The sequence below is a fragment of the Budorcas taxicolor genome, chromosome 17 (assembly GCF_023091745.1).
Source record: "Budorcas taxicolor isolate Tak-1 chromosome 17, Takin1.1, whole genome shotgun sequence".
In the NCBI taxonomy this organism is placed as follows: Eukaryota; Metazoa; Chordata; class Mammalia; order Artiodactyla; family Bovidae; genus Budorcas; species Budorcas taxicolor.
This window is the reverse complement of record NC_068926.1, coordinates 46,710,290-46,732,178: the sequence shown is the minus strand read 5'-3', so window position 1 is coordinate 46,732,178 and position 21,889 is coordinate 46,710,290. Positions and strand designations below refer to the sequence as shown.

Here is a 21,889-nt window from a genome sequence, read left to right as displayed (position 1 = left end):
AGGGAAGAGAGGCAGGATGCGCTCTGGTCACACACGGAAACTGAACAAGTTCTTCTTCTGTTTCACTGAAGCTGGTAAGATGCTAAGAACCTAGACTATCCTGCATATCCAGCAACAAGAAATTTACATGAAAAACACTAGGTTTTTTTGTTTTTTTGTTTTTTCCAGAATCCTTGAGTGAGAGAAGTTGAAGAAAAAAATTGTTTGGTATACTCCCTTTTATCACAAGGTTAGACAGTTGTGCCAAGACTTAACCAGAGGACTGTGGAACTTGGAGGTGGGGAGCTCCATGGTAGGGGACATCCTTGTTTGACAGTAACGCAGCGTGGGCAAAGCAGAGGTTGGAAATCATAAACTCTCCAGCAGTTTGTCCTCTTGGGGAATTTCAGTCTTTGCCAAAAAGAGGCTGCACTTGATTTGTGGCTGAATTTTTACAAAAGCGCTTGTAAGCCCCAAAGAAGCAATCTTTCTAGACAAGCTTCCTCGACCACAAGCCTTCATCTGCTCCATTATTCTTCACAATGACAGAAGGTGTCTATGGTAACAGACCATGTCAGTATCACATCGTCTCTCACTCATGCATTCGCTTGCGTGCTCATTAATTCTGTGGTTAATGCATGCTTGTGTTCACTAATTCACTAACTTGCGTGTTCATTAATTCAGGCATTCGCTCATTCACTAATTGACTCAATCAACATTTACTGCGTGCCTTCTAGATGCCAGATCTTGTCCTACAAGCTGTAACAAAGTCCCTCTCAAGGAGGTTATATTTTGGTAGGAGAAAACAAAGCATATACAAGTAAACAATTAAAACAAGCGAGGTAAGTTTTCTCGGAAGAAAATTAAATCAGAGGATGTGACAGCAACCTCTTATCACAGATAAGATGGCCAAGAGAGGCATCAACAAGTAAGTGACATGAAACCAAGACTGACTGACTGACCTGGAGTCAGAAACACAAAGTGCAGATAGAAACAGCACCAGAAGGTGGAAGAAGCGGTACGTGCAAAGGCCCCGGGGCAGAGACGAGGGCAGTAAGTTCCAGAAAGACAGGAATGGCCAGTGTAGCCAGGTCCAGGCTGTAAATGGGTCATGGTAGGATGAGGTCATGAGGGCTGAAGGATTACCTGGGGGCCAAATAGCACAGGGTCCTGCAGGAAAAAGTTTAGACTTTCATCTCTGTGCAGTAAAAGGAAACGGGTGGGGGTAAGAAGTAGGGATGTGACTCAATTTCTGTTTTATTAAGGTGACTATGTCTCCACTCGAGGGGATAATCCATCTTAGGAAGGACATTTATGCTTGAAGGCTTTGCAAAGCTGAGGATATACCTCTTGGCTACTGTACACAGGGCAGACTTGAGAATATCCTGCCTCCATCTCTCATTCATTCAGCCCACAAGCATTTATTGTGTGGTTTCTCTCTGCTGGACTGGGCAGTGGTGATACATTGATAGGGAAAAAAGATACGGAGCCTGCCCACTTTGTGCTTTCTGGGAGGGTGACAAGACCAAAAATGATCCAAAAAACAGAACACAGCAAGTGCAAAGGCCCTGGGGTGGCTGGAGCATGCCCACTAGAAGAACAAAAAGGAAGCAGTGTGTCTGATTGTGAGGAGAGGCTTGGCCTTCCAGACCTCAAGCTATCTGACTCAGCGTCTCCTTGGCCTTGTTGTCTTCGTATTCCCCCTTTCATTCTATTTCTGCAATTCTGGCCTCTGCTTTGTTCCTCAAACATGTCAGGCACCTAGACTTCTGTCTCAAGCCTTTGTGCTTGCCGTTCCCTCTGCTGGAACATTCTTCCCCCGGATTTCTGCACAACTCCCTTTCTCCCGTCATCCAGCTCTCTATTCACATGTCACACTATCAGTGAGACCTTCCCAACCACTGAATACAAAGTAGTACTTTTATCTTTATCATGCTTTAAGCACTTGAGAAGGTTGAGACCATCCCAACTACTGAATATAAAGTGAAGGGAAGTGTAGTCGCTCGGTCGAGTCCGACTCTTTGCGACCCCATGGACTGTAGCCTATCAGGCTCCTCTGTCCATGGGATTTTCCAGGCAAGAGTGCTGGAGTGGACTGCATTTCCTTCTCCAAGGGATCTTCCCGACCCAGGAATCGATCCTGGGTCTCCCGCATTGCAGGCAGACGTTTTACCATCTGAGCCACCAGGGAAGTGTTTTTATCTTTATCATGCTTTAAGCCCTTGTCATTGTCATCCCCTGACTTATACATAAATCTGTTTATTAATTCACTGCCAGAATCAAGGGCAGCACCCAGGAAGTATTTGGCACATATTAGGTGCTCAATAAATTCAGTTCAGTGCATGTGTGTGTCCGCAGGTGTGAGTTTTCATCAGGGTGATTACACTGGAATATCTGCAGGAAACTAGGATCCACGACATCTGGGGCCCATTTTCTCTAAAAAGCAGCATATGCTGTCTTACTTTTCCAGTTATTCAAGTGCAAAGCTACTTGGCAGCCCCCTGATAGAGTGAAAGGGGCCTCTGAAACACACTATCACCTACTCAGTGTTCTGGTGGACTCCTGATTTGCATAACATCACACACCACTGGCTTCTCTGATAGCTCAGTTGTTAAAGAATTGGCCTGTAATGCAGGAGACCCCGGTTTGATTCCTGGGTTGGGAAGATCCACTGGAGAAGGAATAGGCTACCCACTCCAGTATTCTTGGGCTTCCCTTGTGGGTCAGCTGGTAAAGAATCCATCTGCAAACCAGAAGACCTGGGTTCGATCCCTGGGTTGGAAAGATCCCCTGGAGAAGGGAAAGTCTACCCACTCCAGTATTCTGGCCTGGAGAATTCCATGGACTTTATCGGCCATAGGGTCGCAGAGTCAGACACAACTGAGTGACCTTCACTTCACTTCACTTCACACACCTTAGGGAGAAAGCACACATTGTCTGTTGCAGCAGAGACATTACTTTACCGACAAAGGTCTGTCTAGTCAAAGCTATGGTTTTTCCAGTAGTCATGTATGGGTGAGAGTTGGACCATAAAGAAAGCTGAGGGCCAAATAATTGATGCTTTCAAACGGTGGTGTTGGAGAAGACTCTTGAGAATCCCTTGGACACCAAGGAGATCCAACAAGCCAATCCTAAAATAAATCAATCTCGAATATTCATTGGAAGGATTGATGCTGAAGCTGAAGCTCTAATACTTTGGTCACCTGATGCAAAGAACTGACTCACTGGAAAAGATCCTGATGCTGGGAAAGATTGAAGGCAGGAGGAGAAGGAGACGACAGAGGATGAGATGGTTGGATAGCATCACTGACTGATGGACATGAGTTTAAGCAAGCTCCGGGAGTTGATGATAGACAGGGAAGCCTGGTGTGCTGCAGTCTATGGGGTCACAAAGAGTCGGACACGACAGGGCGACTTAACTGAACTGAACTGAAACTGAATTATCCATATGAAGACACGTGGCCCATCAGTGATATTTGGAAACGAAAGAGCCAACACAGGAACGTGACCAATGAAGTAATTATCAGTTCAGACAGACGCTAAATGCATGTTGGCCCAACTCCAGAGCTGTAATTACACCACATTAACATAAAATGAGCGTTCTTCATTTACCGACCGTGTGTCTCCTCTGCAGCCATCACTCTGAGAACTCTGAAGATGGTGTCAGGTACGAGGTAATACACTTCAGTTGACGACTATGATCACCAGATGTTCAAATGACAGGACACCTCGATCACCTTGGAACCATCAACTTTAACCCCAATGAATTGCTCCTGCCTTTCATATCATCTGATCACTGAAGCCACTTCTTGAGGATTAGCGAGTTGGTCCCCAGCGTGAGGACAGAGGGTCTCCTGCACCAAGGATCCCATGGTCACAGTGCATTTCATTTCCAACATAAGGTGGTTCCCTGACCACCAACCCACACCCCAGTGATCCACATCACAGCCAATGACTCCATCTCTCATCCAAACACACTTCTCAGCCCTTGGCATCATCCTTGACCCCTCCCTGTCTGTCATACTCCATGGCAAATTCTTCAACAAATCTTGCTGATTTCACCTTGAAAATACACCTAGACCTGATCACTCCTCTCTCCCCTTTACTCCCACCTTGGGAAAGCACCCACATCTGGTGTCTCGAGCATCACTCCTAATCTACCACCTTCCTTCCGCCCCTGCTCCTCATCTCTCATTGTGGCCACTGCAGTGACCCTTGACAAATGAAAAGCAGAAGCAATTCATCACATCAGCTCTCGACCACCCTCTGAGGAGCACTGATCCCTCCCTAGATCCATGGGCTTAGCAAGGGGACATCACAGCTCCTGCAAGCTGATAGCGGGGAGATTGGTGGGGGAGACATGCACTATTCTGGCCTGGTCCTCACAGTCTTCCAGGGTGGCACTCTCTTTCATGGCCTGTTATACCTTGATTAGAAGCTTTAATTAGTCTGCTGAAACATCAGGGAACAATGCCAGTCAACCTGACCCAAACCATCTGACATCAACCAATAGCCAGCCAACTTTGTGTCCAGCCAAGTCCAGCCAAGATGATAGCACCGTTGAGCCAAGCCACAGACTCCCAAGCAGTACAAGATATTCTTATTTTGAGCCATAGGTTTTGGGGAGGCTTGTTATGCAGGAGTATTATGACAAAGGTATGTCTCATGACACTTAGAACAAAAACCCTTGAAATTCTACTTGGGCCCATAAGATGCTCTCAGACTGACCTCACCCCAATCTAAGCTTCATTTCCAACTCCTGTCCTTCCCTCCCTGTTCACCAGCCATCTGGCTGATCCTTGGACCTGTCTGGAATCCTCCCATCTCTCCACCTGCCTGGTGCTCCGCCCCTGAAAGTTGACAAGCCCTTCCTGCCACTTCATTGAGAAGCTCTGCTCAGTGGACGTGTCTGAGACAGGACGCCTCCCAGCCACTCGTTCTTGTGCAGCTGATTTACAAGGCTGTGCTAATTTCTGCTATACAGCAAAGTGATTCAGTTATACATATATTTACATACTTTTTCATATTCTTTTCCATGATGGTTTATCATAGGATGTTGAATATAGTTCCATGCGCTGTACACTAGAACCTTGTCATTTCCAGCTACATTTCTGAAGGGTTACTACGTCACTTCCTCCTGCCTGGCTCTAATTTATTTCTCTTCTAAGCATTTATTGCTGCCTGACATCATGTTACAAATGCTTGTCTTTTTCTGCATGAACTGTTCCCAGTGACTCGGTTTTGTAACTACAGCAATCGCTGCTGTGGGGAACTGGGCCTGGAACACAAGCAGTGCTCAAGTGACACGTGTGAATGAATGAACAAATGAATGATGGAATGGTCATGAAATAAACACCCACAGGCCAGGGATACCACGCTTTGTTCCAACTGTGTAGACCTCTGTTGAGATGTTCAGGTACGTCTTTTTCCCCTGATAAGGAGGCTGAGGGTGTGACAATTCCCAACCAGACAAGATGAATAGGCAGAGGGGAGCCTTCTCATCTCACCTTTGTTCAGACTCTGATGTTTTCCATCTCACGGTATTTTTAAAAAATATTTTCACTTATTTGTTCGACTATGTTGGGTCCTAGTCGTGGCACATGTGGGATCTTTAGTTGCAGTAGGCGGCCTCTAACTCCCTGACCAGGCATTGAACCCGGGCCCCCAGATTTGGGAACCTAGTGTCTTAGCCACTGGACCACCACAGAAGTCTCATCTCTTGGTGTTTTTAATTCCATACACCAGCAATGGGTCCAGGAACATTGATATTTTCCTCTTCTTCAATTCCCACCACAAAGAACACTTCTTGGGTTCTTCCTAAGTGTGGGAAATCTGGCTTTAATGATTCTCCCCAGTTTTCCTTGCTAACAGCTCAAGACAATGGCCTGAGGAATCCACATGTCTTTAGAAATAATAGGGACCTGCCTGGTGGTGCAGTGGCTAAGACTCTGTGCTCCCAAGGCAGGGGGCCCAGGTTACTTCCTGGTTGGGGAACTAGATCCCACATGCCGCAACTCAGAGTTCACATACTACAAACCCAACACAGTCAAATCAATCAACAAAAATTTAAAATAAAAAGTAAAAATAATAATTGATGAATTCACTGTCCACGTATATATTGTTTAATCATGCTTATTTCCAAAACCCCAGAAGAAAGGCAAGTGGGAAAATTGCCCCTCAGTTGCTATGAAGATGCTTCAGAAGATATTTTCTACTATATTGTTCTGTATCCGCCTCTAACATAACATTCTAAGTAAGACCATCACGTTTCATTAGCCATGCTTTGCTTTCTTGGGGAAACAGTAGGTTCCTTTCTCTAAGGAATGTGCATTACGTAATTGTTTCTATTTCCCTTTATATCCAGGCTGCATGGAGATGCAGGCCAAACTAGATTTTAGAGTAACTATGTCTAACTTCCAAGCTGGAGAATTTGAATTCTCCTTCCCCTTTATCTGAATTTTCTCCTTCCATTCATGTTATCTGTGCATGTTCTATTACACGTGATAGTTTTTTGTGATTTGACAATATTCTGGGAAATAAGCATGATAAAAAATATATATGCAGACAGTGAATTCATCAATTCTTATTTTTACTTTTTATTTTAAAATTTTTATTGATGTATTGATTTATTTGTGTTGGGTTTATAGTATGTGAACTCTGAGTTGTGGCATGTGGGATCTAGTTCCCCAGCCAGGGATAGAATCTGGGCCCCCTGCTTTGGGAGCACAGAATCTTAGCCACTGCACCACCCAGCGAAGTCCCTATTATTTTTAAAAGTATAAAAATCAGAACAAATTCAAATCTGGTAAAAGATTATCTGTTTCGTTAGCACAGGGGGTTCTAGACAGTTTCAGTATTATTCTAATTGGATTGTCTTAGAAAACAGCTACACATTCAATCTTATCTTAGTTTCACAAATAGCTTTTGTATTTTGAAGGAAAAGTTAGGTTCCATTCACAATTCAGAGAAGGAAATGGCAACCCACTCCAGTATTCTTGCCTGCAAAATCCCATGGACAGAAGAACTTGACAGACTATAGTCCATGGGGTCACAAAGAGTCAGACATGACTTAGCAACTATATTCACAATTTCATAAAAAAAAAAAACAAAAAAACAAACAAAAAAAGGATGAAGTGATTTTGTGAGCTGGTCACCAGTTCCTATCCCAAACCAGCGGCATAGCATCTTTGCTTCTCCCAGATGAGGGTCTGGGGTCAGCCATGTGGTCCAGGTTCTGCTTCAGGTATGCTGAGGCTGGAATCCTGCACAACCTCAATTCCCCCTCACTGGGCAAGTTTTCTTTGTGTATTTGTGTTAAATTTCTTCAGTCATGTCTGACAAGGGCATGGCAACCCCTGCCAGTATTCTTGCCTGGAGAATCCCATGGACAGAGTTCTCTCTGGTTCTCAGCAAATTAGGTTGACCAGCACCAGTCTGGGGATTCAATTTAATTCAAATCAATGACAACCTCAGACCGTACATCACACTCCAGGAGTTGTGGGGAAGTCCAGAAATTTCTGGAAATGCGAAGTCATCATTTTATCCGAGTTAACAGAAATGATAGCATTTTCTAAGCCAAGTCAGCTGCATCTCAGCTCAGCACAGCAATCACTTCCTCCTTTCTCCATTGCCCACTGATGGTCTTTGCTGCTCAAGGGGAAAAAAAGGCTAAAGGTGGGGGTGGGTTGTGTGGAATGGATTGAGAGTTTGAGGTTAGCAGATGCAAACTAGTATATAGAGAATGAATAAACAACAATGTCCTACTATACAGCACAGGGCACTCTATTCAATATCCTGTAATAACCATAATGGAAAAGAATACATATGTATAACTGAATCACTTTGCTGTCCAGCAGAATTTAGCACAATATTGTAAATAAATTATACGTCAATTAAATGAAACTTTAAAAAATAATAAAATGGGCTTCTTTGGTAGCTCAGATGGTAAAGAATCTGTCTGCAACACAGGAGACCCAGGTTTGATCCCTGGGTCGGGAAGATCCCCTGGAGAAGGATTGGCTATCCCCTCCAGTATTTTTGCCTTGGAAATCCCACAGACAGAGGAGCCTAGCAGGCTACAGTCCACGGTTTTGCAAAGAGTCGGACACTACTGAGTCTTAAACACTTTGACTTTCACCAAATTGGAAAAAAGGCTAATTTTGAATAGCCCTTTTATTACCATGACCAAATTATCAGAAGAAGAACATGGGGTTTTCAACTGGTCCAAGCTGAAGCAATGCTGACAAAACATGGAGCTTCCTGGCTTAAGAGTGGTTCTTTGAAAGCAGCAAAGTTTAGCAGGTGCTGTCCAAGAGTCCAGGGATTTCAGCAACTCTATCTGGATCATCACCTCCCTGATTTTTTCCCTCCTGCTCTCAGCCCAAAAGGCTGTCAGTGCCTGGTGTAAGAAAAAGGCAGGTCCCATAGGGTTTTGCAAATTCACAAGACATGTGTTTTCCTTCAACTGCCATGGAATCAACCCCCTTACAAAGGACATGCCTCTTCTAATCTCCAGATCTTTTTTGTCTCCCTTTTTTGCATGGAGCACAAATCTTTTGAGAAAGAGCCCCGTTTGCCTCCAATAAGGCCCCTGTCCCAGGCCAGCCTGGTTGGGCATGTCCTGCATTTCAGCCCTCCCGTGAGGGCCCCATGGTTCATCCACTCATTACGCGTGTACTGAGGAGAAGAACTTCATGCAGGAGTTTGGGATCGACATGTACACACTGCTATATTTAAAATGGATAACCAACAAGGGTCTCCTGTTCCTGTATAGCACCAGAAATTGTGCTCACTGTTATGTGGCAGCCTGGATGGGAGGAGAGTTGGGGGGAGAATGGATACGTGTATATGTATGGCTGAGTCCGTTTGGTGTCCACCTGAAGCTATCACAACATTGTTAACTGGCTATACTCCAATATAAACTAAGAAGTTTAAAAAAAAAAACTCAGTGCCTGGATTTGTTCCAGAAATAGAGCTGGGAGTGGATGGCATCAGGGCAGAGAGTGGAGAACAGGGGTCCGAAGAGGTGAGGGTGACCGCACAGCCTGGGCTGAGGGCAGTAAAGGCACCAGGCTTTTTGGTTAAGTGAGCTGGGGCAGAAGGAAGGGTCATGTGAATGGTTTGAGGATGGTGCTGGGATCTGATTTCTATTTTTACAGTATTGCTCTGCGCCAAGTGAAGAATAGGACAAAACTGTAGTGGGAGCTGGTGATCAAGGGGAGGCGGTGACCAGAATCCCAGGCCCATAACACTGTCACTTGTCCCCATGGACCCCTCACAGCCTCTAACCTCTCCTGCTCTTGCTGCCTTCCTGGTGACAAAGATGACCATGTCCACTGATGGCTGTCCATGGCCTGCTCATCAGGTAAAGTCTCATTACTCAATTCCACCCTTAGAAATGGAGCAAAAGGGAGGAGCCCAACCAGACCCCACACTCTCTCCTTACGGACCACAGTCCAGCTCCCCAGACCCTGGGATTCCACACCCTAAAGTCCCCAAGCTCACTCTCAGCTCCTGCACAGTCCCCCTCCCCAGTCTAACCCCCCACCAAATGCTGATGACGGCCCTGGTGTGCACTCCCTGGACTGGAGGGCAGCCAAGGAGAGGGCTGTTTGCAGGGCACCACAGTCAGAACCTGGATGTGAACTCAGGTGTCTCCATGCGTGCAAGGCCCTGATGATGAGGCTCAAACCCCAGGTCAGACAGAAGGGTGGTGGGGCCCCGAAAACTGGGAATCCTCAGCCCTTCACTCACTCTGGATGAAAGGAAACACTGGCCTGAAACCCAGCAGGCAGGCAGAAGACACAGAATGGAATTTCACACCCCGAAATTATAAATGGGGCTTCCTCTGCTCACAGCTAGCATCAGTGCTACTGGTCACCTCCCCCAAACACTCTAGGGTGGAGCAGGCTGAATAATGTTCCCCAAAGATGTTTGCCCCTCAAGCTCTGGGTGGCCTGGGACTATGTCACCTTACAGGACAAAGGGATTTTCACTGGGATTAAGTTAAGGATGTTGAGATGGGGAGATTGTCCAAGTGGACCGAGTGTCATCACATGTTCCTGACATGAGGGAGGCAAGAAGTCAGAGAAGAGAGAAGATGCTAATTGCTGGCTTTGCAGGGAGGGGCAGGGACCAGGAGCTGTCAGGAGGTGGGGACAGCAGGAAATGGTCTCCCAATAGCCTTCTGAGAGGCAGGCAGTTCTACTGACACCTTGATTTTAGCCCATGTGACTCATTTTGGATCTGACCTCCTGAAGTGTAAGAGAATATATTTGTTGACTCACAGGCTTGGAGAATGAACCTACGGTTGCTAAAAGGAAGGATGGGGGGAGGGGATAGTTAGGGAGTTTGGGATGGACATGTGCACACTGTTTTATTTAAAATGGGTAACCAACAAGGACCTACTGTATAGCATCCAGAACTCTGTTCAAAGTTATGTAGCAGCCTGGATGGGAGGGGGGTTTGGGGGAGAACAGATACATATATATGTATGGCTGAGTCCCTTCACTGTTCACCTGAAGCTATTACAACTCTGTTTGTATATGCATACAACTATGTGTGCGTGCATGTGCTAAGTCGATTCAGTCATGTCCGACTCTCTGATCCTATGGATCATAGCCCGCTAGGCTCCTCTGACCATTGGATTCTCCAAGCAAGAATACTGGAAGGAGTTGCCATGCCCTCCTCCAGGGGATCTTCCTGACCCGGGGATCGAATCCACGTCTCTTCTATGTCTCCTGCATTGGCAGGTGGGTTCTTTACCATTAGCTTGGGAAGTCCTAATCAGCTATGTGCTGTGCTGTGCTTAGTTGCTCAGTTGTGTCTGACTCTTTGCAGAGAAGCCCACCAGGCTTCTCTGTCCATGGGGATTCTCCAGGCAAGAACACTGGAGTAGGTTCCCATGCCCTCCTCCAGAGGATCTTCCCAACCCAGGGATCGAACTCAGGTCTCCTGCATAGAAGGCGGATTCTTTAACGTCTGAGCCACTAGGGAAGCTCCTATACCCCAGTAGAAAATAAAAAGTTTCTTTTTTTTAAATAGCTTTTGCACATCAAAAAAGAGAGAAAATACACCTGTTTTATTTTACATTGTGACAATTTGTTACAGCAACAATTAGAAGCTAACACAGTTTCTCAACCTTTGTGCCAATGCCATTTTGGGCCACTTAATTCTCTGCTATGGAAGCGGTCCTGTACATTGCAGGAGGGTTAGCAACATCCCTGGCCTCTGCCCACGAGATGCCAATAGCCCCTCCCCAGTCATATACATCAAAAATGTCTCCAGATTGTCAAATTCCTCCTGCAGGCATAGTCACCCAGGAGGCACAGTCACCCCGAACCTCTACTCTACACTGTCCTTCATGGTGACTTTTCTCCAACAGACCCTCAGCAAAGCCCCTGGGTACACTCTGCTTTCCCAGCCCATCCTCCACTGACTCCACCAAACACCACCTTTCCCAACCTCTATGGGTAGAGAGTCGAATGAAGCAGTTTGTGCCCTCAGAGAATTCACAGCAGTCCAGGTAGCTCCTGAAATGAATAATTGCATGGCATCTCACTCCATTAGGGTTATATTCTAAATTCAGAGCAAAGGGTAAAAAGAAACATGGTCAGGGTTAGCCTTGGTCCTTCCTCCAGAGAGGGCCAAGTAGACACTCGGGGGCGTCTCAGACACCACCAGCACTGGGCATGGCTGTCACCTCCTGAATCACACAAGGGTGTGGTTCCCCTCTAGGGCCAGCAGAAAGAACAGGGCATCTTTACTCTTAAACTGGGGACTTCACCAATGGCTGAGAGGTAAAGAATCCGCTTGCAATGCAAGAGATGTGGGTTCGATCCCTAGGTCAGGAAGATCTGGAGGAGGAAATGGCAACCGACTCTAGTATTCTTGCCTGAAAAAATCCCATGCACAGAGGAGCCTGGCAGGCTACAGTCCACAGTGTTGGAAAGAGTTGGACACAACTAAGCACGAGCATGCACATGCACTCTTAAATTGAGATGTAATTCACATACCATAGAATTCACCCCTTAAAGCATACAATTCAGAGGTGTTGGTACATTCACAATCATCACGCTAATTCCAGAACATTTTCATCACCCCCAAAAGAAACACTGTATCCATTTCACACCTCACCCTAGTCCTTACCAATCATGGATCTGAGTCCCCTCAGAGTTCTAGCAGTTCCCCCAAATAAGCTAAAGGTGGACTTAAAATCACTTCCCGGTGCAGGACGGTGGGTGAGCGCTCCATAACTCTGTTCTGTGCTTGTGCCATACAAACGCTTAATCTATGTACTAGATTGTAGAACTGCAGGCAATTATTTTATTCTTTTATGTTAAAATTTTTTTTTCCCACTATGAGAATCCAATAAAATTTTAACACTTAAAAAAAAAGGCAACTAATTCATTCAGCTTAACTCAATGACATCAAAAGCAAATCAACCCACCCATTAAATATTGAAGGAGATCCCGGCTCATCAGGAATGCATGAGGCTATCCAATTACCTGCAGCTTGATAAAGCAATTTTCTGACTTAGCTATTCTCTTTATAACAAAGGTTGTTAACCATCTGAAGAACAGCTTAAAATTCATGAAATCTGAAAAACCAACGTAGACACCTCTGGTCTTCAACTTAAGCCCAATTTCCATTCCGGAGTGCTGCCTAGCATCTCTTGCTCAGCTGTGTTTAACATTCTAAGAAATGGAAATGCATAATTGGTTTTACGGGATCGCTTCCAGAAACATTCAAATTTTGTTATTTATTGCTTTGTATATCACAGAAAGGGTAAAAACAGCCCCATAGAGCCCTGAATTTTTATGATTTTGAAACTCAAAAGGAGTTTCAACCACTCTCTGCTTTGGAATTCTGCGGCCCCTCCTTCCTCACGTTGACCCCCGGGGGAAAGCGGAAGTGGAAGCGTGTCCTACCTTTAGGACCTGTTCTAGGTTCTCCAGCTTGGCTTGGAGCTGGTGTTTCTCCTTCACGGCCAAATCACGTTCTCTGGTCACTATGGTGAGCGTGTGTTTAAGCCGAGCATACTCTGCTTTCACCTACAGTAGCAAGAATGAAGAGAAGGGGCGTTTACAATATGCACGGGAGCTGCAGTGGGTATTTGTCCCCAGCTGTCATCTGTCACTGCCCCTTTAAGTTCTTTTTGGAGACTTCCCCTCCCTCATCCTCAGTTCTGGACTTCGTAGTGGGTCCACTCCTGCTGGGGTGAATACGTGTGACCAAGGGCTGGCCAATCAGCACACAGCCTCTCTCTTCATCCCACCCAGCCTCACCACAGCCACAGTGATTGGATCAGGTCTGGAGATGTGACCGAGGCCTAGCCAATCAGTATAATCCCATCCCCTGGATGTGAGGATTGGGAGAGGAGGGGCATAGAACCCAGGAGCATCCACAGAGGATGAGATATTAGACTGTGTAGGGATCTGGGAGGAGATTCCCTGGGAAGAGATTCACCCACTGTACTTGGAAGGTTAAAGACAAAGGCTGGAGCTACACTGCTGTTTGCATTTATGAGGGAAGAACTCATCTGAGCATAGACTCTGGAGATGTAGAGGGAGAAGCAGGGTCTTGATGACATTGTGTGAGCAACTAGATCAAGCTGTGCCTGAAGCCAGCCCTTTCCTTTCTAGTTACTTGGGCCAATAGATCCCCTTGGCTTACTTGTGTCAATTTGAATTGTCTTCTGTCCCTCTGAACTGAAAGTCCTGACAGACACAAAATGTTACTCAAATTGTGTAGCCATACTAAATTCTTTTGCCTAAAATTTCACCTCTGTCATAAAAGTGGACAAAAATGGCAACAAAGCACCACGTGGATTTGGATGATGGATGCTCCAATAACCTCAGAAACCATGTTCATTTTCAGCCCAGAACTCCCAGGACTCCCATGTTTAAAACTTATCTGGGAGGCTCTACTAATCCTCAACCTCTCATCTAGCTTCTTTGAAACAGAAAAGGGCATGCCCTTGATGAGAGAAGTTACCTGATTTCTTCTCCATTATTTTTTCATTGCACAGCATGCTTTATTCCAACCACGGAATTTTAATTTCTTCCCCTCCTCCCCAAACATTACATGAATTATGGCTTCAATAACAGACTGTCACAAAGTCATGGGTTTTTTTGCTTTCTTTTTTTTTTGTAGCTACATAAGTCCTTTCTGTTTCAAATGCTTTATGTACGATCTTCGTGTAACCTGACAGTTTCTGTGGCACAGAAAGAAAAGAAGGCGCCCACTTGGCATTCGTAAATGGAGCAGGGTTACAGGGAAGCTGTTATTAAGAGGTCGTGGAGAGGTCTGATTCACAGAAGTATTTTCGTGCCATTTTGCTACAGTGTGATGCATCAAGCAATGAACTCAGGGGAAAATTCAAATGCTACCTGGTGAAAATGTCATGACCTAATGGAACTAAGCAGAGCCCGCATTTGAACCTCAACTCCAGGTTTGCTGAAAGCCTTTGCTTCTCATGTCCTGACTAATCAAGGAAATTAGACTTGGGAACAGTATCTGAAAGCCCTGAGTCCAGTCTTGCACCATAGCCAGCAGAAGGCTTCTAGAATAGAAGTCAGATCTTGCTGCTCCCTGATTAAAAACTCCCAGGGCTGCCATGGAAATTGGAATCAAGTCCAAATTCCTGATGTGGCCCAAAGTCCTGCAGCATCTGGCCTACCCACCTCTCTGATCTGACCTGTTACCATCCACCATGCTCAGTCACTTTGGCCTCTTTTAATCCCTTGAACAAGCCAAGCTTATTCCTGCCCCAGGGCCTTTGAATGAGCTGTTACCATTGTGGCACCTCCCACTCCACCCCCACTCTCTGCTCATCAATTATGTCACTCCAGACAAGCCCTTGAGGTACTGATATCCTCCCTACTTGTCTGTCTTCATCGCCCTCGCCATTTTCCCCTGGTTTATTTTCCATGGGCATTTATCACTATGTGAAATTATCATATGAGCAGTTTACATTTTTTCTCAGGGTTGCACCTCATTAGAATGTAAGCTCCGATGGGACCAGAATTTTCTTTAGTGATCCAGTTTCCTGTTGTCAGAGTAGAGAAGTAGAATGAATAGCCAAAACCCATGTAAGTCAGGTATTTCCAAGAAACTCAAACTCATACTTTGTAGGGGAGCTGACTTGGGTTTCAGGGTCCATTTGCCGACCTCACTTATTTCCATATATTTAGTTATTATCCAGCCCCTTATAAGAGCACAGGGCAGTCAGGAATCATTCTGCCAGGGGCACTGCCCAGGGCTTTGGTCAAGAATAGCCAATCCCCTTTCTGTTTTATCATAGGTTACATATATATATATATTTTTTAATTGGAAGATAATTGCTTTATTGTGTTAGTTTATACTGTGCAACAGCCGTGAATCAGCTAGCTATGCTGCTGCTGCTAAGTCACTTCAGTCGTGTCCGACTCTGTGCAACCCCATAGACAGCAGCTCACCAGGCTCCCCCATCCCTGGGATTCTCCAGGCAAGAACACTGGAGTGGGTTGCCATGTCCTTCTCCAATGCATGAAAGTGAAAAGAAAGTGAAGTCACTCAGTCGTGTCCGACTCTCAGCGACCCCATGGACTGCAGCCTCCCAGGCTCCTCCGTGCATGGGATTTTCCAGGCAAGAATACTGGAGCGGGGTGCCATTTCCTTCTCTGCTATCCCCTCCCTGTTGAGCCTCCCTCCCATCCACCCATCCCACCCCTCTAGGTCATCATAGAACAACAGCTGAGCTCCCTATGATAAACCATGATGGAAAAGACTATTAGAAACAGAATACATATAAATAATGTAATCACTTTGCTGTATAACAGGAATTAAAAATACTGCAAATTAACTATACTTCAGTAAAAATAAATAAAAAGATTTTTTAAAACATTAAAATAATAGTTGATCCCCAACCAGCAGACAGACCACAACCCAGAAGTGAATCTGGAAACTGACTGGCAGCTGCCAGACCTGTGCTTCCACAGGGACGTTGCCAGCGGCAGACAGAACAGATGGACGTTAGCAGGTCAGGCCCACCCAAAAATCCCATTTACCTAACATGGAGCTAAAATGCTGTGCTTTTCTGTTTATAATAGCCAGGACATGGAAACAACCTAGATGTCCATCAGCAGATGAATGGATAAGAAAGCTGTGGTACATATACACAATGGAGTATTACTCAGCCACTAAAAAGAATACATCTGAATCAGTTCTAATGAGGTGGATGAAACTGGAGCCTATTATGCAGAGTGAAGTAAACCAGAAAGAAAAACACCAATACAGTATACTAACACATATGTATGGAATTTAGAAAGATGGCAATGATAACCCTCTACGTGAGTCAGCAAAAGAGACACAGATGTATAGAACGGACTTTTAGACTCTGTGGGAGAGGGAGGGGGGGGGATGATTTGGGAGAATGGCATTGAAACATGTATACTATCAGGTAAGAAACGAATTGCCAGTCTATGTTTGATACAGGATACAGGATGCTTGGGGCTGGTGCACGAGGATGATCCAGAGAGATGATATGGGGTGGGAGGTGGGAGGGGGGTTCAGGATTGGGAACTCATGTACACCCGTGGCTGATTCATGTCAATGTATGGCAAAACCAATACAGTACTGTAAAGCAAAATAAAGTAAAACTAAAAATTAAAAACAAAATAAAAACAGGTAAAAAAGTAAAAAAAAAAGTTGTGCTTTTGTTGTACCTTATATTGTGTTCATTGTAGTAACAACAGAAAGCGATTGTTGGTGGGAAAAAAAAGGGCCAAGTTTTATTTGTCTTGAAGACAGTGCTTTACAGGATAGCTGAGGATGAGCAAGAATCTGCAGAGGACTTCTGGGACACTAGAAGGCTCTGCAAGTTGTTGTTGCTTGTGCTTTAATACATCAAATACACTTCATCTCATGCCATGATTGTGGTTTTGAATTTCTTTGACTTAAAGTTTCTCCATCATGTCCCCTTTATGGTTACAATTATGGAATGATTAAGTTCACTTCCCTGGTTTGCAACAATGGAAAGAAAGTTTGTTGGTTAGGAGGGATGGGGTAGACAAAGGGATTGATTGGGGGCAGGGGTGGACTGAGATAGACTAAATTAAAACCGATAAAGAAGTCCACATCCTAATCCTGGAGCCTGTGAATGTTGCCTCATATGCAAAAAAAGACTTGGAAGGAGAGATTAAAGATTTTGAGATTGTCCTGGATTATCTTAGTGGCTCCAGTGTAGTAATGACAAGGGTCCTGATGAGAGGAATGCAATATGAAGATGCTACCTTGCTGGCTCTGGAGATGAAGGAAGGGCCCAGGGGCCAAGGAATGAGGGCACCTCTGGAAGCTGGAAGACATGAGAACGTGCTTCTCTCCTGGAGCCTACAGAAGGAGTGCAGCCCTGCAGACACCTTGATTCTAGGACTTCTGACACTAACCAGTCTGGTTCCATCATTTCCACAATATAGAAAGGAGATGAAAAAGGAAGTTTTGAAAACATGAGCTTAAACTGGTCTTGGAAATCTCAAAAACTAACCTCACCCATGAAAAAATGATGTTTGTGGTAATCTCCACTCTTTCCCGGACTTCCCTGGTGGCTCAGATGGTAAAGAATCTGCCTGTAATGCATGAGACCTGGGTCCCATTCCTGGGTCAGGAAGATCCCCTGGAGGAGGGCATAACAACCCACTTCAGTATCCTTGCCTGGAGAATCTCATAGGCAGAGGAGCCTGGTGGGCTACAATCCATAGGGTCACAAACAGTTGGAAACTACTGAAGCAACTTAGCACGCATGCCCCCACACACTCAATGAGAAAGTAGCCTGAACCTCCAACTGATTATAAGAATGGCTAACCAGTTTGGGGAGAATTTAATGGGCTCCTTTGAACCCAAGTGAGTAAAAAATTTGGAATCATTTTTTTTTTTTTAAGTTGGGTTTGCAGGTATCAGGGGCACTGACCCATCCTTTGCACTGTGTCCTGAATTCCTGGTTCATTTGTTTCATTCCGCAGGGAGGCCTGCCCAGTAGAATTCAGCTCAATATTCTAAGTAGTTCAATAACCAATTTTGCACCTAAGAGGCAATTCCTTCTGGGCAGGCTTCAGGGAACACACTGACCCTGTATCCCTGTACATTAACAATTAAGAGCTCTTTTGCGTACTTAATCAAGCCTACTGAAAAGCAAATTGCAAATTCAGCCTGAGTCAGCTGTGGGAATTGGGAATTCCCAGACTTCTTCCGGAGAACCAGATGAAACACTTCCTTGTATTTCTATAGGTCTCGGGGGTTCCACCCCAATGGATCTGGTGCTGTGGTTGAATTCTTTCACCATCAACATGAACCAACCTGCCCCTTATACCTCCCCAGGTTACCCTGGGACATAGACACTGGTCTCCCAAGGCAGCCTTTTGGGACATGCTGTTTCCCACGGTAACTCCCCTGAAGACACCCTGCTCGGGCACCCCAAGGGAACACCCAGCCCTGTAAGCCTGGGAAGGGGCAGGACAAATATGATGTCTATGGCAACACCAGGCTCCCCACCTCCTCTCTGCAGGCTCTGCTGTTCCAGTCTGTGCCTGTGAGTCACTCCGTGCCTTCACACCCCCCTGCAATGCCGAGGGGAACTCATATTCTGGGCCTTGAAGCTTTGCTTAAAAGGTCAGGATGTGAAGGCAGCAGGGGAAGGAGTTTCAAACCTTAATGAAAAAAAGTATGTCAGTTTTGGTGAGAGTTCTATGGGAGCAGGGGTGCCCATCAGGGCTCCAGGAGAGCCAGGTTTGGGAATGAGATGCTGGTGATGCTTGACCCCGGGACTCCACCCTGCCACCACTGACCATAGGTGACACCGCCACTGGGCTCCTCTGGCTCTGCCCTCACCAAGGAGGACTCGCACTCCAGGTGCAGGAGCCTAGCTGAGGAGCAGACAGATGCCCACATGGAGTGAACTTAGTGAAAGCGAGGAAGTCATTCTAGGATCAACCCTCCCTCCAGCCAACTCCCTGCAGCCCTGTGGTTAGTTTGTTTCTGATGCCCAAAACATCACCATTATTTTTCATTTCTGTTTTCGTTTAAGTAAAAAGATGCCAGGGCTGAGAAGGTCACCAAGCCTCATTATGGATTTGCACCTCAGGGCGTGTGAGTTTATCAGAGCCTTTCCTGAGAGCAGGTTTGGAAAGGAAAGAGGACAGAAGGCAAAGGGGCTCGCAGGAATATGGAGGAAGGGATTTAAAGGGAGAGTTGGAGTCATACTGAAAGCACATCTTTTTGATAAAATTACGGTAAAATACACATAACGTGGGGCTTTCTGGTGGCTCAGATGGTAAAGAACTTGCCTGCAATGCAGGAGACTTGGGTTCTATCCCTGGTTTAGGAAGATCTCCTGGAGAAGGAAATAGCTACCCACTCCAGTATTCTTGCCCGGAGAATCCCATGGACAGAGGAGCCTGGTGGGCTGCAGTCCATGGGGTCACAAAGAGTCGGACACAACTGAGTGACTAACGCACACATGACATCAAATTTACTGTCTTAATGTTTTCGAGTGTACAGCTCAGTGGCATGAAGTATGCTCACACTGTTGTGGAACCTTCACCCATCTCCAAAATTTTCATCTTCCCAAACTGAAACTCTGTCCCCCTTAGACACTAAGTCCCCCTCCCCCTCCCCTAGCCCCTGCCTCCCCCTACCCTACTTTTCTGTCTCTATGAATCTGACTCCTCTAGGGACTTTATATGAGTGGAATCATACAGTATTTGTCCTTCTGGACTGGCTTATTTCACCGAACATAATGTCTTCAAGGTTCATCCACGTTGCAGTAGGTGTCAGAACTTCCTTCATTTTAAGGTTGAGTAATAATAGTCCATTATGTGTATATATAATTAATTCCCAGGTGGCACTAGTGGTAAAGAATCCACCTGCCAATGCAGGAGACTTAAGAGATGCAGGTTCAATCCCTGGGTTGAGAAGATCCCCTGGAGGAGGGCATGGCCTCCTGCTCCAATAGGGTTGACCAAAAAGTTCACTAGGGTTTTTTGGTAAGATGTTATATAAAAAAAAATCTACCCATATATGTACACACACACACACACACACACACATATTGCATCTTATATAACATTTGTTGATATTCATTCATAGATGGTCACTTGCATTGCTTCCATCTTTTGGCTATTGTGAATAATACTGCTATAAAAATGAAAGGACAAATATCTCTTCTTAATCCTCTTTTTCATCCTTTGGGGTATATCTCCAGAAGTGAAATTGCTGGATCATGGAGTAATTCTATTCTTAATTTTTTAAGGATCGGCCATCCTGTTTTCCATAGTCACTGCCCCATTTTATATTCCCACCAATGGGGCACAATGGCTCCAATTTCTTCACATCTTCTCCAACACTTCTTATTTCCTGAAAAGCAGGTTTTTTTATTCTTAAAATAAAGGGGGGTGGGTCAAGCAGGAAGGCAGGAAAAGAAGTGTAAAATCAAAAAAGCTCTACTTTTATAGTAAATTGTTAGGACTCAGTTATTCTTTCAAATAAACATTCTGTAATTATGGAAATTTAAGCAATTAGCAATTTCAAACCACCAACTGATCGTTAACTAATATTCACTGAGTACCTACAATATTTCCTAAGATATTGTGATATTGTGGGGATATTGTGATATTCCTGGGGATATTGTGATGAATAAGATGGCAAAGACCTCTGCTACCTAGGAGCTGACATTAGGCAGGGTGGACAGACAGAAACATAAGTGAAGTTGTGATCAACCAACAAAGTGATGAGATACAGAAGAAGATAAAAGCTGAGGAAGCCACATAACTAAAGGAAGGGGATGGGCAGCTGGAGGTAGTGAAGGTCTAGCTGAGGAGGCAACTCACCATGAAGAGCAAGAGGCTCGTGGCTATTTGAAAAGAAGGGAGCAGAGTTCTAAGCAGAGAAAGTCATGGCACACTGAGACCAGCTTGGTGGTCTGAGGAGCAAAAAGAAGGTCCTCGTGAACAGAACTTCAGAAATCAAAGACGGAGAGGCAGATGACAAGGCTGAGCAAGACAGCAGCCACAGGGAGGGGTCTTGTTATTTTGGGAGGTTTTTACTCCGAGGAGCAACACAGTCTGGTTTGAGTCACAGGATCACTCTAGATCATGCTGGAAACTGATTGTTGGACATGAATGTTTCATCATTCAGGCAGGAGAAAATGGCAGCCTGTGCTTGTGGGACACAGTGGGATTGGAAATGGGAGGGCTGGGGGCTGTTGGAGAGTGAGCTGTAAAGGAAGGATAAAGGACCACTCAGAGCATCTAGGCCTGAGAAGTTGGAGGGATGGCCATTTACTGGAATGAAAAAAACTAGGGGAGGCAATGGTTTGGTGGAGAGGACATGAGAAGTTTTGTTCTGGCCCCTATGTGACTGAATAGACCTCTACATGGGGATCCCTAGCAGACAGCAAATGAGACATTTCTCTAGGGCTTTGTGCAGTGGTCACATGATGAAATAGAAGAGGTGTGACCAGGGTCCTAGCCACTCTTGTTTGGGTGGAGTTCAGTGAGTCATCCCTTTTCACCTTCCCTGGGCTCCTCCCTGACACCCCAGCTCCCAGTGGCCTGTCGATGGTGGTGGCCAGTTACCTTGTCGAGCTGGCGGGCCCTTGCGGGAAGGCCTGCATAATGGGGCCTCAGGCGATGGTCTCCTTGGGCAGCTTCCTTAAGTGCATTTTCCTAGAACAAAAGGGAAGGGCATCGTGAGATAACATCCTAACACACGGGTGGGGGTGAAGGGTTCTGATTTGAAATCAGACTGGGGTTGGGTGTGATTCTGTGATTCACAAGCCTTGTGGTGTGGGATGCGTTTCCTTTCCTCTTTCCAAGCCATGAGTTTCCAACTCTATAAAAACGGGAGGAGTGATACTTTACGATGATGTTACGAGTGG

General features: G+C 45.5%; 1 protein-coding gene across 1 annotated transcript in view; it reads right to left on the bottom strand.

The window, feature by feature from the left end:
• RIMBP2 (RIMS binding protein 2) overlaps positions 1 to 21,889 on the bottom strand; it is a 301,212-nt gene that overhangs the window by 103,728 nt on the left and 175,595 nt on the right. The window contains exons 2-3 of the mRNA XM_052654524.1: positions 21,588 to 21,677; positions 12,909 to 13,031 (exon numbers count right to left, since the gene is read on the bottom strand). The gene's annotated coding sequence lies outside the window, so the exon portion shown is untranslated. The remainder of the gene's footprint in view (positions 1 to 12,908; positions 13,032 to 21,587; positions 21,678 to 21,889) is intronic.